This window comes from Glycine max, chromosome 4, assembly GCF_000004515.6.
Source record: "Glycine max cultivar Williams 82 chromosome 4, Glycine_max_v4.0, whole genome shotgun sequence".
NCBI lineage: Eukaryota > Viridiplantae > Streptophyta > Magnoliopsida > Fabales > Fabaceae > Glycine > Glycine max.
Window position 1 is genome coordinate 11,240,573 of NC_016091.4, and position 14,636 is coordinate 11,255,208.

At 36.5% G+C, this 14,636-nt stretch overlaps 1 non-coding gene across 1 annotated transcript; it reads left to right on the plus strand.

Annotated features, from left to right (window-relative positions):
* The first annotated feature begins 4,677 nt into the window (after window positions 1–4,677).
* On the plus strand, window positions 4,678–4,784 carry LOC113001528 (small nucleolar RNA R71). Its single transcript, XR_003266922.1, has one exon. It is a non-coding gene; the product is annotated as a small nucleolar RNA R71 (small nucleolar RNA).
* The last annotated feature ends 9,852 nt before the right edge of the window (window positions 4,785–14,636 follow it).

Below are 14,636 nucleotides of genomic sequence, written 5' to 3' on the forward strand. Positions count from 1 at the left end.
AAGAGAGTTATGCTTGATCCTCAAGAGAAGACAACACTGGAGACTTAGCCTTCCATTAATCAGCAGAAAACAAATTTTATTGCTAGGTGAATAATGCACATGAACAGTAAAAACTGAAATTGCAAAATCCTAGAATTATTCTCCTCTCCAAACGAAAAAACTCCTTAAACTAAAACCTTGGTGCTGTTATATAGGTTCTCAGCCCCAAAGCTTACAAATCTGTTTTAAGTCCAAGCCCATAAATAAAATAAAATATGGACAAGATAAGATAAGATTGGATGAAATAAAATCTAGATGAAATAAAATCCAGATTAAATAAAATCTAGATAAGATAAGATAAGATTGGATGAAATAAAATCTAGATAAGATAAGATTTGATAAACTAAAATTGTCTGCTCTCTTCAAGTCCAAGCCCAATTGCTTATAATTCTCTTGAAATTAAATTAAAAACACAAAATTTGTCAAGTAGGCCTAAATGATAAAACTGCATAATTAATTTAACAATTAAGGCTAATCAGTAATTAAAATGGTGACAAAAAGGGTTAAGAAATAGAAGAAAATAATGACACATCAAATTCCTCCACACTTAGCCTTTTGCACTCCTAGGCAAAATTAAAAAAACAAAGCAAGGAACAAATTCAGAGACATTAAAGAGAAACAAATAAACACAAAAACAATTACATATTTCTTAATGAATCTCAAGGAATGAAAGGAATGGGCAACATCCAACATGTAGAGAGTTAAAGAATCAAGACAGTCATGAAAATCATCCAAGCATCTCAAACATGACAAGATAGTCAATCAGCTCAAGAATGAAAAGTGATAAAGCCTCACAAGATATGCACTCTATCTCTCAAGTGTCTAGGCTACTGTTTACTCTCAGAGCACCCATGAAAACAAATACCACATAGACTTGGCAAGACTCTAAAATTGACAACCACATCACAAACAGATGCACATGAGGATCAAAAGGTCTTTTAAGGTTGTAATGGGACCAAGGACAAGGTAGAGCAAAGTATGGGATAGTAGCTAAAACCCAAAGGAATAGAGGAGCAATGGGAAATAAGTGGGAAGTAAGAAAAAGTAGTAAACCCCAAAACCAAAATTAAAAATTAAGCATAAAAAGTAAATCCAAAACAAAATCAACCAAGTCCTCAAACCGATCCAAGTCTTCAAACCAAGACCTCATTTATTCAACTTCATTCTTTCTTTTTTTTGGTATTTTTTTCATTTTTTTTTTTTGTATTTTTTTTAACATGAACAGTAGCAATTGAAAGCATTTGAAAAATAAAGCAACAATTAGGCAATATATGTATATACATCAAGCATGGCCAAAATACATCATCAAGCATGGCCAACAAAAACATATCATCCAATGAAACATACCCCCCCCCCCCCCCCACACACACACACACTTATTCCCAAAACAATTCCCCAAAGATCCAAAATTCCTTAAGAGTATGGTGAAATCATAATTTTTCACTTAAGGCTTGTAATGAGCTTCAAAACAAAGAAAGGGGAACATAGGCTCAAAGGGACTATCAAAGGAATTAATTCAAGGTAGGCTCATTTGGCTAGAGGCTTATAAGAAAAAAATGCCTAAATCATCTCCCAACATGCATGTGAAGCAAGAAGTATCAACAAGAGTCAAGCCAAGGCTATTGTGCAAGCAATCAATGGGACAAAACACACCGAATAAAATAGATGATGATGGCTCAAATTCTCACCAAGGGTAAATCTATCACTTTCAATTTGAACTTTCAAAACTAACTTGACATATAGAGAAAAACAAGGATTTCAATTCACAAAATGCCAAGAAACTCCTATTTCAAAAACAATTACCCATTACATGTACATAACCCAAAATTCAAAGAGAAACATGCAATGTTGTACACAAAACATAAAACCAAAATAACAAAATTAATCTAGAAAAACCTAATAAAATTAAACTAGAATACCCAACAAAATTAAAGAACAATCTCCCCCGCCCCCCACACTTAAACAACACATTGTCATCAATGTAGCACAATCATAAGATCAATAACAATCAAAATAATCAATAAATTTGGACAAGTGCAATAAAAGTAAAGAAGGAGACAGAAAAGGAAAACTCCCTAAGTCCTGGCGGATGAGAAGTAGGGTGAAGTAAGGAGGTCTCCTCCACCACTACATCCACTAAGGAGGGATTTGTGAGGAATGGTTTCAGCAGGTGTCCACCAAATATAATGCTTAGCATTGCTCTTAATTTTATCAGTTTGAGCTTTAGATGCTAAGGGAGGAAAAACAGAAGCAACCAAATAATTCACAATATTAGCAAACCAAGGAGTAGGGAAGGAATCAGAAATACTATACAGAATATACAAATGGTCATTTGGAAAATCATCCCGAATGGGTGAGTCCTCAGACACATGCTCAATCCTACTTAGGTGCCAGCCACGAGGTACTGCGCACCGCTCCGATCACGGATCTCCAAATCAAACTCTTGGAGCCAAAGCATCTACCTGATCAATCTAGGCTTTGATTCAGCCTTCTTCAACAGGTACTTCAGAGCTGCATGGTCAGTATAAACAACAACACGAGTACCAAGTAAATATGAATGAAATTTATCAAGAGCAAAAACTATCGCTAATAGCTCTTTCTCTGTGGTAAGGTAATTTGCTTGAGCAACATCCAAAGTTCTGGAAGCATAGTAGATCACCCGAGGCAGCTTATCAATCTTTTGAGCAAGGACAGCCCCCAATGCGTAATTGGATGCATCGCACATTAGCTCAAATGGGATTGTCCAATCAGGTGCCTGAATGATAGGGGTGGTAGTCACCGCACGCTTGAGGCAATCAAAAGCCTCTTAGCACTGGTCATCAAAATCAAACTCCACCTCCTTTTGCAGCAGATTGGATAGTGGAATGGCTATTTTGCTAAAATCCTTGATAAAGCGCCTATAAAACCCTGCATGACTAAGAAAAGAATGAACCTCTCACACGCAAGAAGGGTAAGGTAATTGTGAAATAACATCTATTTTTGCAGGGTCTACCTCTATGCCCCTATTCAACATGATATGCCCTAAAACTATACCTTGTTGACATTTTTCAAAATTCAGCACAAGGTTAGTTTCAATGCATCTATTAAGAACTCTATTCATACTATCCAAACATGCATCAAAAGAGGATCCATAAACACCTCTATGCAAGTCTCTAAAAAATCACTGAAAATACTAAGCATACACCGCTGGAAGGTACCAGGGGTGTTGCATAGGCCAAAGGGCATCCTCCTATAGGCAAAAATGCCAAAGGGACATGTGAATGTGGTCTTTTCTTGATTCTCAGGAGCAATATGAATTTGTAAATAACCAGAAAAACCATTAAGAAAGTACCTGGGTCCTTACATTTCTCAGGAATGTGAGGAATAGATTTACCTATCAATGCTGACACGTTTCTGCCCATGCTAATCCTTTCATTGCCCTTGAGCTTCCTTTTGTGGGTGCACAACTCCTTTAGAAACTTGGCATATCTTGGAATCTGCTTGATAGCATCTAGCAGAGGTATGTTCACCTCTACTTTCCTGAAGGTCTCCAAGATCTCCTTTTCCGTTTATTCCATCTTTTTGTTTGGAATTGCTCTCTGTGGGAATGTAAGAGGGATAGGAGGTTGTTGTAAGTCAGAATTACTAGAAGAACGTCCAACTACATGAAAATTTTTGTTAGGAAGCTTTCTCTTTTGTGCAACTATCTCATCCTATTTTTCAGGTGTAGAATGAAGCTTGACAGGTTCAGGTGTAGGTGCTGCTACTGGTGGAGGCACTTGATTTTGGTTGCCAGATCTCAAGGTGATGTCACTCACATTTTTCAGATTCTGCATAGTTTGTGAAGACAATTTGTCAGAATTTTGGGACTGAGCTTGGTTCAACTGAGTAGCCATCTGCCCCATCTGATTTATTAGACTCTGAATGAAGGCTCTTGTCTCTTGCTGAAATTGCATATTCTGGATGGTCATTTGCCTCACTAACTCTTCTAAGGAAGGTTGAGGGGGAGCCTCAGTTGCTGGTTGTCTTTGTTGTGATTGCTACTGTTGTTGCTGCATTGGAGGAGGAACATATGGCTTGCTTGGACCAGCAACATTATGAAAATGAGGGACAAGCTGTTGTTGTTGTAGAGGACTTGTCCATCTCAGATTTGGATGATTCCTCCAACCTGGATTGTATCTATTTCTTGAAAGGTCATAATTATTCTGTTGTTGTTGGTTTTGCTGCTGAGGAGGTCTATTATAAATGTTTGCAGCATAAGCTTCAGGTTTCTCATTGACTCCAGATTGCTGCAAAGAAGGACAAAGATCTGTATGGTAATCTGTAGAAGAACATAGACCACAGAGTCTTGCAACAGGTGTAGATTTCTGATTCATGGCAAGCTGAGTTACTAGGTTGGCCAAGGAATCAATTTTTCCTTCAAGCTTTTTATTTTCAGTAGATGAAGATGAATCCGTGGCCACCTCATGGACTCCTCTAAGAACAATAGCATCATTTCTTGCACTGAATTGGTGGAAGTTGGAAGCCATCTTCTTAATCAAATTCCTAGCCTCAGCAGGGGTCATATCACCAAGAGCTCCACCACTGGCAGCATCAATCATACTCTTCTCCATGTTGCTAAGTCCCTCATAGAAATATTGAAGAAGGAGTTGCTCGGAAATCTGGTGGTGAGGACAGCTTGCACACAATTTCTTGAATCTATTCCAGTACTCATACAAGCTTTCTCCACTAAGTTGCCTGATGCCTGAAATGTCTTTTCTGATGGTAGTGGTCCTAGATGCAGGGAAGAATTTCTCCAAGAACACCCTCTTAAGGTCATCCCAGCTGACAATGGACCTGGGAGCAAGGTAGTATAACCAATCTTTTGCCACTCCCTCAAGAGAATGAGGAAAAGCCTTTAGAAAAATATGATCTTCTTGGACATCGAGGGGCTTCATGGTGGAACAAACAATATGGAACTCCTTAAGATGCTTATGAGGATCTTCACCTGCAAGACCATGAAACTTGGGCAGCAAATGTATTAGTCCAATCTTGAGAACATATGGAACACCCTCATCAGGATATTGAATGCACAAGCTTTCATAAGTGAAATCAGGTGCAACCATCTCCCTAAGAGTCCTCTCACGAGGTTGAGGTTGAGTCATGTTCTCAGTATGAAAATTAGTAGTGGAATATTCAAAATCAGAATATTCAGAATCACCAGCAATAGAATGCTCAAAATGCTCAAAATGCATAGAATGATCAGGATGCACACTATGCCTAACTAATCTATGAAATGTTCTATCTATTTTAGGATCAAAGGGTTGTAAATCACCTGGATTGTCCCTAGTCATGCACTATATGCAACAAATAATGTGTTTCTCAACAAGCACCTAACAAGGGGGTAAAACTATAGCTATACTTAAATGATATCCAAATGAGCTGAAATTTTGTGAGGAACACCTTAAAATCACGAAAAGATAGCACAAAAAATTTCAAACAAAAATTCAAATTATAACTATGAAAACTACTTAAGCAAAGTTTAGAAAAATAGGACAATAATACTTGAAAAATAAAAAAAAATAAAAAACTTAGTAAACGGCTGATTTTTGGAGTTTGGGAGACCCCAACCGGCTAAAGCAGGTGATTATAGTAAGGGAAATTTTTTTCTACCCCAAATGCATATATAATAATAGTCATTCTGATACCCGGACCAAAAGTTATGGCCGTTTTAAGTTTTGCTTAAAACAAGTTCCCAAAATTTTTGTCTCCCTCAAATACTGTCACACCAAGTACTCCTGATATTTTTCACACAAAATATGGATCAAAAGAAGCTATCACACAAAAAATCAGCCAAAAATAACAACTCTAACTATCAAAACAAACATCGCTAATTAAATTGCAAAATCAGTCGCTAATCACTGTTCACAGTAAAACACAAAGCTGAATCAGCCGCTAAAACAGTCGCTAAAAATAGTTGCTAAATAGGGGACGCAACTGAAATGCAAAACAGAACGCTACACAAAACAAGACAACTAAACACTGTTATGAACCTTTGGCCCACTGCTCCTCGGCAACAGCGCAAAATTTGATCGAGGTTGTACCCAAATCAAATAAACATTAAAAATGCAGTATCTAGGAAGTGAGCCTAGGTCATCTCCCAACGAGCAATGGTCAACCAAATGTTCATAACAGATAGTAATAAAACAGAAACCAATTGGGGGGGGTTGTTTGTTTTTGTAAATTGAACAGCAAGCAAATTTGAATTAGAAAATAACAGAATTAAAACATGTTGTTTCCCCTTGATTCACAAGGAAGTCTCTTATCTTAAGTTACGAGAATTTATCCTTAAATAGTTCAACCACTTAATCCTACCCTAAATTAAATTACTAAGCGAAAATTAACATAAGGTTGTCATTATGTGATTAAGCAACACATACACCAATTAATCATGAACGAAACTGATCATTAAGCATGAACGTAAATTAAGCGCATAGACAATTAATCAAGCACTAAGTATGCATGGATTAATAGCAACAAATCCAGAGTAATTAGTGAAGAGGAAAAACTGATCAGAATTCAATAGTAATAACAAAACCTCAAAGAGAGTTGTGCTTGATCCTTAAGAGAAGACAACATTGGGGACTTAGCCTTCCATTAATCAGCAGAAAACAAAATTGCAGATTGAAGCAGAAAACGAATTTTATTGCTAGGTGAATAGTGCGCATGAACAGTAAAAACTGGAATTGCAAAATCCTAGAATTATTCTCCTCTCCAAACGAAAAAATCATCCAAGCATCTCAAACATGACAAGATAGTCAATCAGCTCAAGAATGAAAAGTGATAAAGTCCACAAGATATGCACTCTATCTCTCAAGTGTCTAGGCTACTGGTAAACGATTACAATATCAGGTAATCAATTACCAGTGCAAAAATATTTATTTTTGTACTAATAAAACATTTTTTAAAGCTTTATATAAACATTTTGAAAATCAAGCTTTGAGGCCAAACCTTATTAACCAATGTGTGATTCTTTTAACAAATAAACTAAGACCTTATCTTTTTCTTGATCTTGTTTGCTTGATCTTGAATTAATCTTGAAGCAATCTCTGTTTGCTTAACCTTAAATGTTTCTTGAAGGAATCTTGTTTGCTTATACTTTGTCATCATCAAAAACCTGTATATATACATTAATATCAGTGTCTGATGGAAGAAGGCTTTGTTATGAAAGGCCTTTTTGATCGTGTTGGTTGGACACCATTTTTGGAGAAGTTCAGCTGATGGCACTATGGTACCTATGCCCTTTTTCTGAGGAACAGGAAGACAAGATGGAGTCAACATTCGAGGAGTCGTCAATGGAAGGGAGGTGATCATTTTGCCTAAGACCCTTGCTACTGTGATTGGGTATCCATAAAAGGGTTTGGTCTTTGATAAAGATTGGGAGAAAGATATAACTAGGAGACAGTGGGCATTATTATGACACCCTCTACCCTGACATACATATTTATATAGTATCATACATGAAAATACGGAATTAATTAAAATGATTTTATTCAATAAACATAAAGGAATTCACGTGGGTAAAAGGTTCACATTCACGTTAATCACCAAATTAAAAACTTATCAAATAAGGATATGAAAACATCTCTGGTCCAAAACAAGACCATCCAATTCTTTTACAAAAGGAAACAAGTTAAGCAGTTGAATAACATAAAGTAACATGTTCAAAATATTATGCAAATAATACTGAAACCCATGTCCCAATGTCACATCCTATCAGAGCATTGTGTTCTAGCATCCTCTAGCATGAGGTTCTCCATAGTTTTCCACTTAACCATTTGTTCCCACGAGGTTCTCCATAGCTTTGTGTTTTAGCATCCTCTAGCATGAGGTTCTCCATAGCTATCCACAAAACAACATAGATATACATATCATATAAATGAAATACAACTTACTTAAACACAGCTCACGTTATTGCACCACTTATCGCGTGACATCACTTCTCAACACTACACGCCTCACATATTTTCACATCATTCACATACTCAAAAATCAAAACACGATATCACTCAACCGATCAATATTGATCAATAAACAAGTGTTATGCAATAGATATACTAAGACTCAATCCTATATGCAATGTGGTACCATGTCAGTGAAAAACCTCATTGGGTGCCTAGGAGTACATGACAAGACAGACCACACACTAGTAAGTTAGGTCATTCTCACTAGGTAAAATCATAGGGAGACCAGTCAGGGTCACTTTGTTTTGTGATAATGCTCCAACTATATGGGATCAACATAGGCTTCAAGGAACATTCAAACTGAGTGTATTTACCCTCAAGGCATATACCCCGAAGAGTCCGTTAGGGCCTCTCCCTCTTGATTTAGGTCTAATCCAGAAAATATTTTAGCACGCAGACTCTATTTATGAATTGTACAAAACACACGACTCCTCAATTGTTATCAAAATAGTTTTAACTTGTCACGCCTCAAAGTGATTAAACTCGTCGGGTTCCCACAATGGATCCCATCACAATACTCATGGCGCATTAACTCGTCGCCCTTAAAGGGTCTTACAGTCGTGCGATTGTACGATTCATAGCTCACAACTCAATCCATACAACATCTCAATACACATGTGTGATCTCACAATTTAACACATACTCAACTTGTTACTTCACATAGTTCATCACACTTCCATAATCCCAAGACAACACATTATCATGTCTTATGCATTATATACATGTCACACAATAATAATATTAATATGTTATGTTCATATGATTAAACCCCTCAAACAATTTCACATAATCATATCAAAATGAAAGGAATAAAAAATATAGGTCAAAACATGAAAACACCAAGAGCACTCAATTTTATCAATCAATTCACATCAAGGCATCAATTGGCCCATCAAACACAACAATCTCGTAATTATAATCATAAAGGAAGAATCACAATACAATAAACATCCCAAAATAAATCTCAATTTGATCCTCTAAGGATCCATACATGTAGAAGCAAGCTTCATGATGATGAACCAAGCAATTTTGATGATGCCAAAAGCCCAAGTGATTGATTCAAGACTTCAAGATCAAGCATCAAGAATCCAATCCAAGATTCAAGATTCAAAAGAAGAAATCAAGAAGCAACAAGTCAAGACTTCATATAGGATAAGTATTAAAAGAATTTTTCAAAAACCAAATAGCACAGTTTTGTTTTACAAAAGAATTTTCTCAAATTTTCTAAGTTACCAGAGTGATTACTCTCTGGTAATCGATTACCAGTTGGTTATAATCGATTACCAGTGACCAGATTGGTTTTCAAAATATTTTCAAATGATTTGTAACGTTTCAAAATGTTTTTCAAATAGTGTAATCGATTACACTATATTAGTAATCGATTATAAGTGAATATGAACGTTGGAATTCAAATCCAATTGTGAAGAGTCATAACTTTTCATAAAATGCATTGTGTAATTGATTACACCTTTGTGGTAATCGATTACCAGTAAACAGTTTTGAAGAAAAAGTTAAGAGTAATAACTCTTAACATGGTTTTATCTAAAGTCACAACTCTTCCAATGGTTTTTTTAACCAGACATGAAGAGTCTATAAAAGTATGACTTTGGCACACATTCAATAGACATATATGATATTCTTCCAAACAATTCTTTTTCACAATCTTTCTCTAACCATTTCCCATTGTTTTTTTCTTTGCCAAAAAGCTTTCTAAACTTTATTTCAAAACTTTGTTTTTCTGCAAGTAGAAATTCTGCAGAAAACAAAAGGGTGCTATCTTTTCATTCCTTCTCCCTCTTGCCAAAAGATTCAAAGGACTAATCGTCTGAGAATTCTTTTGATTCTTCCCTTTCCCTTTAAACAAAAGATTTCAAAGGACTAACCGCCTGAGATATCATTTGTTTCCCCTTACAAAGATTCAAGGGACTAACCGCCTAAGAATTCTTTATCTTAACACATTGGAGGGTACATCCTTTGTGGTACAAGTAGATGGTACATCTACTTGGGTTGTAATACTGAGAACAAGAGATGATACATCTCTTGTGGATCAGTTCAAGTGGAAGGTACATCTACTTGGTTGTTCAAAGAGAACAAGGAAGGGTGCATCCCTTGTGGATCTTTGCTTGTAAAGATTTTATAAGGTTATTGGAAATCTCAAGAACCGGTGGTTGCTTGGGGACTAGATATAGGCACGGGTTGTTGTCGGACCAGTATAAATCTTGTATTTGTCTTCTTTTTCCCTACACTCTTTAATTTCTGATGTGTACTTTTTATTTCCGTTTTACTTTTGTCTAAGTTATTGTTTCTATTCTTTACTTTCTCATAACTTAGTAGTAAAGCCCAATTAAATCTAGTAATATTAAGAAGGATAAATTTTTAATTAGTCAAGACACATTAATAATTAATTCAACCCCCATTTCTTAATTATTCCGAGGCCACTCGATCCAACATTACACATGTTCATTCTAACTCCAATTACGATAAACTCATCCCTTACCTCTAATCTAAGTGGGCTCATGTGTGTAGTCCGGTAGTGATAGAGGCGTCTCTAGCGGTTCCCTAAGATTCTTCAAGTTTTTCCTCTGGTTGTTCTGCTAGGGTTTCCAAGCATTAGAGAGAAGGAGAAGGGATTAGAGCCTCAATTTCACTATCTCTGTGGAGATGTTTCTCTCACCATAGACATTATTTACAAAATCCCAACAGTGGGGATGTGGAAAAATGAGTTTCGAACCTGGTGTTTAAATTTCACGGCGATCCAACGATTAACGAGTTTGAGATCGTAGTTTTACTGAGACAGATTTGGATGTATACAAGAAAAAGAGCTACGTGCGAGGGATATTTCTCTCACCATAGACATTATTTCACAAATCTCAATGTTAGGGATGTGCAAAAATAGGTTATGAACCTGGTGTTCAAATTTCACGATGATCCAACAGTTAAAGAGTCCAAGATCATAATTTTACTAAGACATATTTGGGTGTATGCGGGAAAAAGAGAGGATGTTGATAGGAAGGGAAGGAAAAACGAATTTGAGAGATGAGAGAGTGTAAAGATGTATTGTAAATGTAAAAGTTGATCTAATATGTCTCTATTTATAGCTAGGATACTCTTAGTCTATTGTTTACTCTATTTTTTTATTTTATAAAAAAGAATTATATTTTACTTTCTATCACATGAATAAATAAAACATCTTTTTTTATTTTCTAAGAATATATATTTATTTTATTTACCTTAAAACCATTATTTTAATTAATAAAAATATTTCTCCTTATTTATTTAATTACAAAAATCTCATTATTTTCCTAAAACTCTATTTATTTTTAAATAAAATCCTTTTTAATTTATTTTACGAAAAATAGCCACATCCAGAATCGTTTGATAAGAAGGCTTTGGTTAGCTTCTTGAGAACTACAAACCTCACACACATGTGCAGACTTGTCCACTATTTTTTGCTCAACACAATGATGCTTAGACTAGGATCAAGAGACCATGTACGCGACAAAGATAGATTATGCATGTATAAGGTGATGGTGGATGAAAAGGTTAATATGAATGAAGTCATCTTTTTCTACTTGCTTCAAGCATTCAAGGACAGATTTCATGCCAAAGGCAAGAAGAACCTTGTTCCTTATAGGATATTGTTGACTAAGATCACAAGGAACAAGAGGGTAGATGTGTCTATGTTGGAACCATCTGTAGGTGCCACACAACTCAAAGGTGTGACCTTTGTCAAAATGGGAATAGTTGACAAATTCCTTGAATATGCTCAAAAGCATATCAAAAGAAAGGTCAAGAAGGAGATAAGGAGGAACCATGATATGTGGTTGGACAAACGAAAAGAGCTCAAGAGCAGCCAATAGATCAAGAGTCTGGAGTAGCGTCTCAGTAAACTCAGGGGGAGTAAGCTTAAGCCAAGCCAAAGCATTCTAAACCTAGCTAGCTTAGACTCAAACTTCCTACCAAAAGAAAAGATCCCATCCACCATCATTTGACCCTAAACCCTTAAGCCAATCAAAGAAACCCAAGAAAGAACCATTATCTAACTTCAAACCTTCAGATCCTTAAATAACCTAAAAGAAGAAGGAACCAGACTCTATGTTTGAACCTACATCATAGCCCCCACCAAAAAGACTAACCATAAAACTCTTTAGAGAAGGATGCTATACAGGAAGAAGTCTGCATCATTGCATATGTGGAAGTCATATCCATGGAAGAACATAAGAAGAAATTGGTTGAAGATGCAAACCTGAAGACCTTGGCAGGAAAAGTTCTTTGAAGAAATTCAAGAAGATGTTATTTTGGAATCTCTAAAGATCCTATTTGTTGAGGAGGTGCAGATGAAAATAGTTGAAGAGGCAACCATGGTTGATATTGATGGTGAGCCATTGCCTGAGGAAGTAATTGTAGAGTCCAACCAGGCACAGTCTAAACTTAAAGCCAAGCAAGCTGAAATGGAAGGGCTTTAGAGGATTCAGTCTGTTGTTGAGCATGGAGCTAAATTATTCTTTGCAGATGTTGTTGTAAGACACACATGAGTTGAAGTGGCTTTCGTCCCTAATGATTTGGACCTAACAAAAAAGGAAGCTCTTGAAGAAGTTATGGTCCAATCTATCATTGAAGTTTTTCTCTATGAGTCTGAGGACAACATCATTGAGATAAACCCTGGTGTTGAACCTGTTAGATTAAGGCCAATGTCTAAAGCTGATGAAAGACAAGTCGACGTTGATTTGTTTGGAATAATGGATTAAGACAGAATCAAACATTTTGAAGCTATCTTTGGATCACCAACATCTGTTACTATCGCAGATGTACAGACTGGCTTGGAAAGAAGAAAAGTGTTGCAAGCCACTAAAGAACCTATCAGATTGACAAATCTCTTTTCTAAACTTGATTATCCTCTAATGAGGAAAGATCAGTAGCGAACCATTGAGTGGCTTCTTCCTTCAAGGTCTCTGCCTCCACTAGCACTTTCATAGGATGTTCCTACTGAACCTTATATGAATGTCAGATTCTACCCTGGCTTCTAAGGACATAGAGTGTTGGAATGGCAAACCTGCAACAAAGTCTGGAAAGACAAAGTCAACATTAGGACTCATGCTCTTGATCTAGAGATGCAAAAGTTAGAGTTGGAAAGGCTCAATCTTCTTAAGCTCTAGATGGAAGGGTTTTCCAGGTATTAATCCTTATTCTTATCAATATTGGGAAACACTACTTGAAGAAGAAGAGTATGCTCTTGGAGTCTATGGAGAAAAAGTCCACATCTTCAAGACGTTCTCGACAGGCTGTGGCGCCTAATCATAACAATCTAATCTTTCGGCATCTGCCTACAGACCACAAGATATACACTCATTGTGCTAGCGTCTAGAGAAGTAGAGAAGTTGAATATGATGACATGCCATTCTCTACTCCCCTAGATTTACAATAGCTGATGGGTCTTCTATGTAACTTCAATGTTGTTCTTCCGTGGTATTGATTTAAGTCTGAAGTTACTTTCTAGAATAAAGAAATCTCATTGAAGGCTTCTAAAGAGAGTATGAACTTTCTAGACTATGAGCAATCAAATTATGGCCCTGAGTTGAGAATGAAGCTATATTCTTACAAATAAGAGATTAGATCAAGGCAAGCTTCCTTTCGTAGAATCCAAAGGCTCAACACTCACATGCCTTTCATATTGGGGGTAAGAATTCTTTTTCCTAACTACTTCAAAGACTCACTTTCAAATAACAATTGACAAGCCTGTTCTGTATCAAAAGGCCAATTGCTACAAAGGCAATGAGTTGCTAATTGAAGACAATGGAGATGTTGAACTTGTTAGATTTGTTAGAGCTTGACTTGACCATCTGCTCAAACATGAGCTTGAAACTCTCAAACACAAGTTTGAGATCACAAATCTGGATGTATATGCCATGGGAAGTTTCCACAGGCTACAAGAATGTTGTTCTGGTTTGGGAGGAAAAGCTAGCTGTAGATGCCTATCACCATGAAGTTGGGCAATATTATCAGACTCTGAACCACACTTGCTTTACTCAAGAAACTCCCTTCAACATGCTTTACACATGGAAGAGGGAATTTTATGGTGAGTCTAATTGCACCTTATTTTTTTGTGGCGTATTTGCCCTTCTGTAGATTCTTCTTCACATACCATGTGGATCCTATCATTGAAGAAGTTAAATCTGGTGTTGAAGTTGCTTTTGACTCCATGGTTGTTCCAGTATATGATCCTCCACCCTTTCGTTCCTGTGTTTGTCTACTTGAAGTGGAACTAGTCAGAGCGAGGGAAGCCTTTGCTCAAGTCTTGAAGGATCGCGCTCATGTTGAGAAGGAAGTCCATAAATGGTCTCTGATTGGTGACTACTTCTACAAGAAAGCCATTGGATGGAAACCTCATTGTCCTCCAACACCACCTGGTAGCCCTATTCTTTCTTATGATAATGAGGACTCAGGTGATGAGTTTCTTAACGAAGAAGTTGCCAAACAAAAGGGGGCGAAAAAGTAAAAGATTGAATCTCGACATCATTTGAGGGGGAGTGACAAAGTCTAAAGAAAACATTAATTCAGGGGGAGTTCTTGTGGTTATTTCTGCCTTGAAATTTTATTTCGTACTTAGATCATATC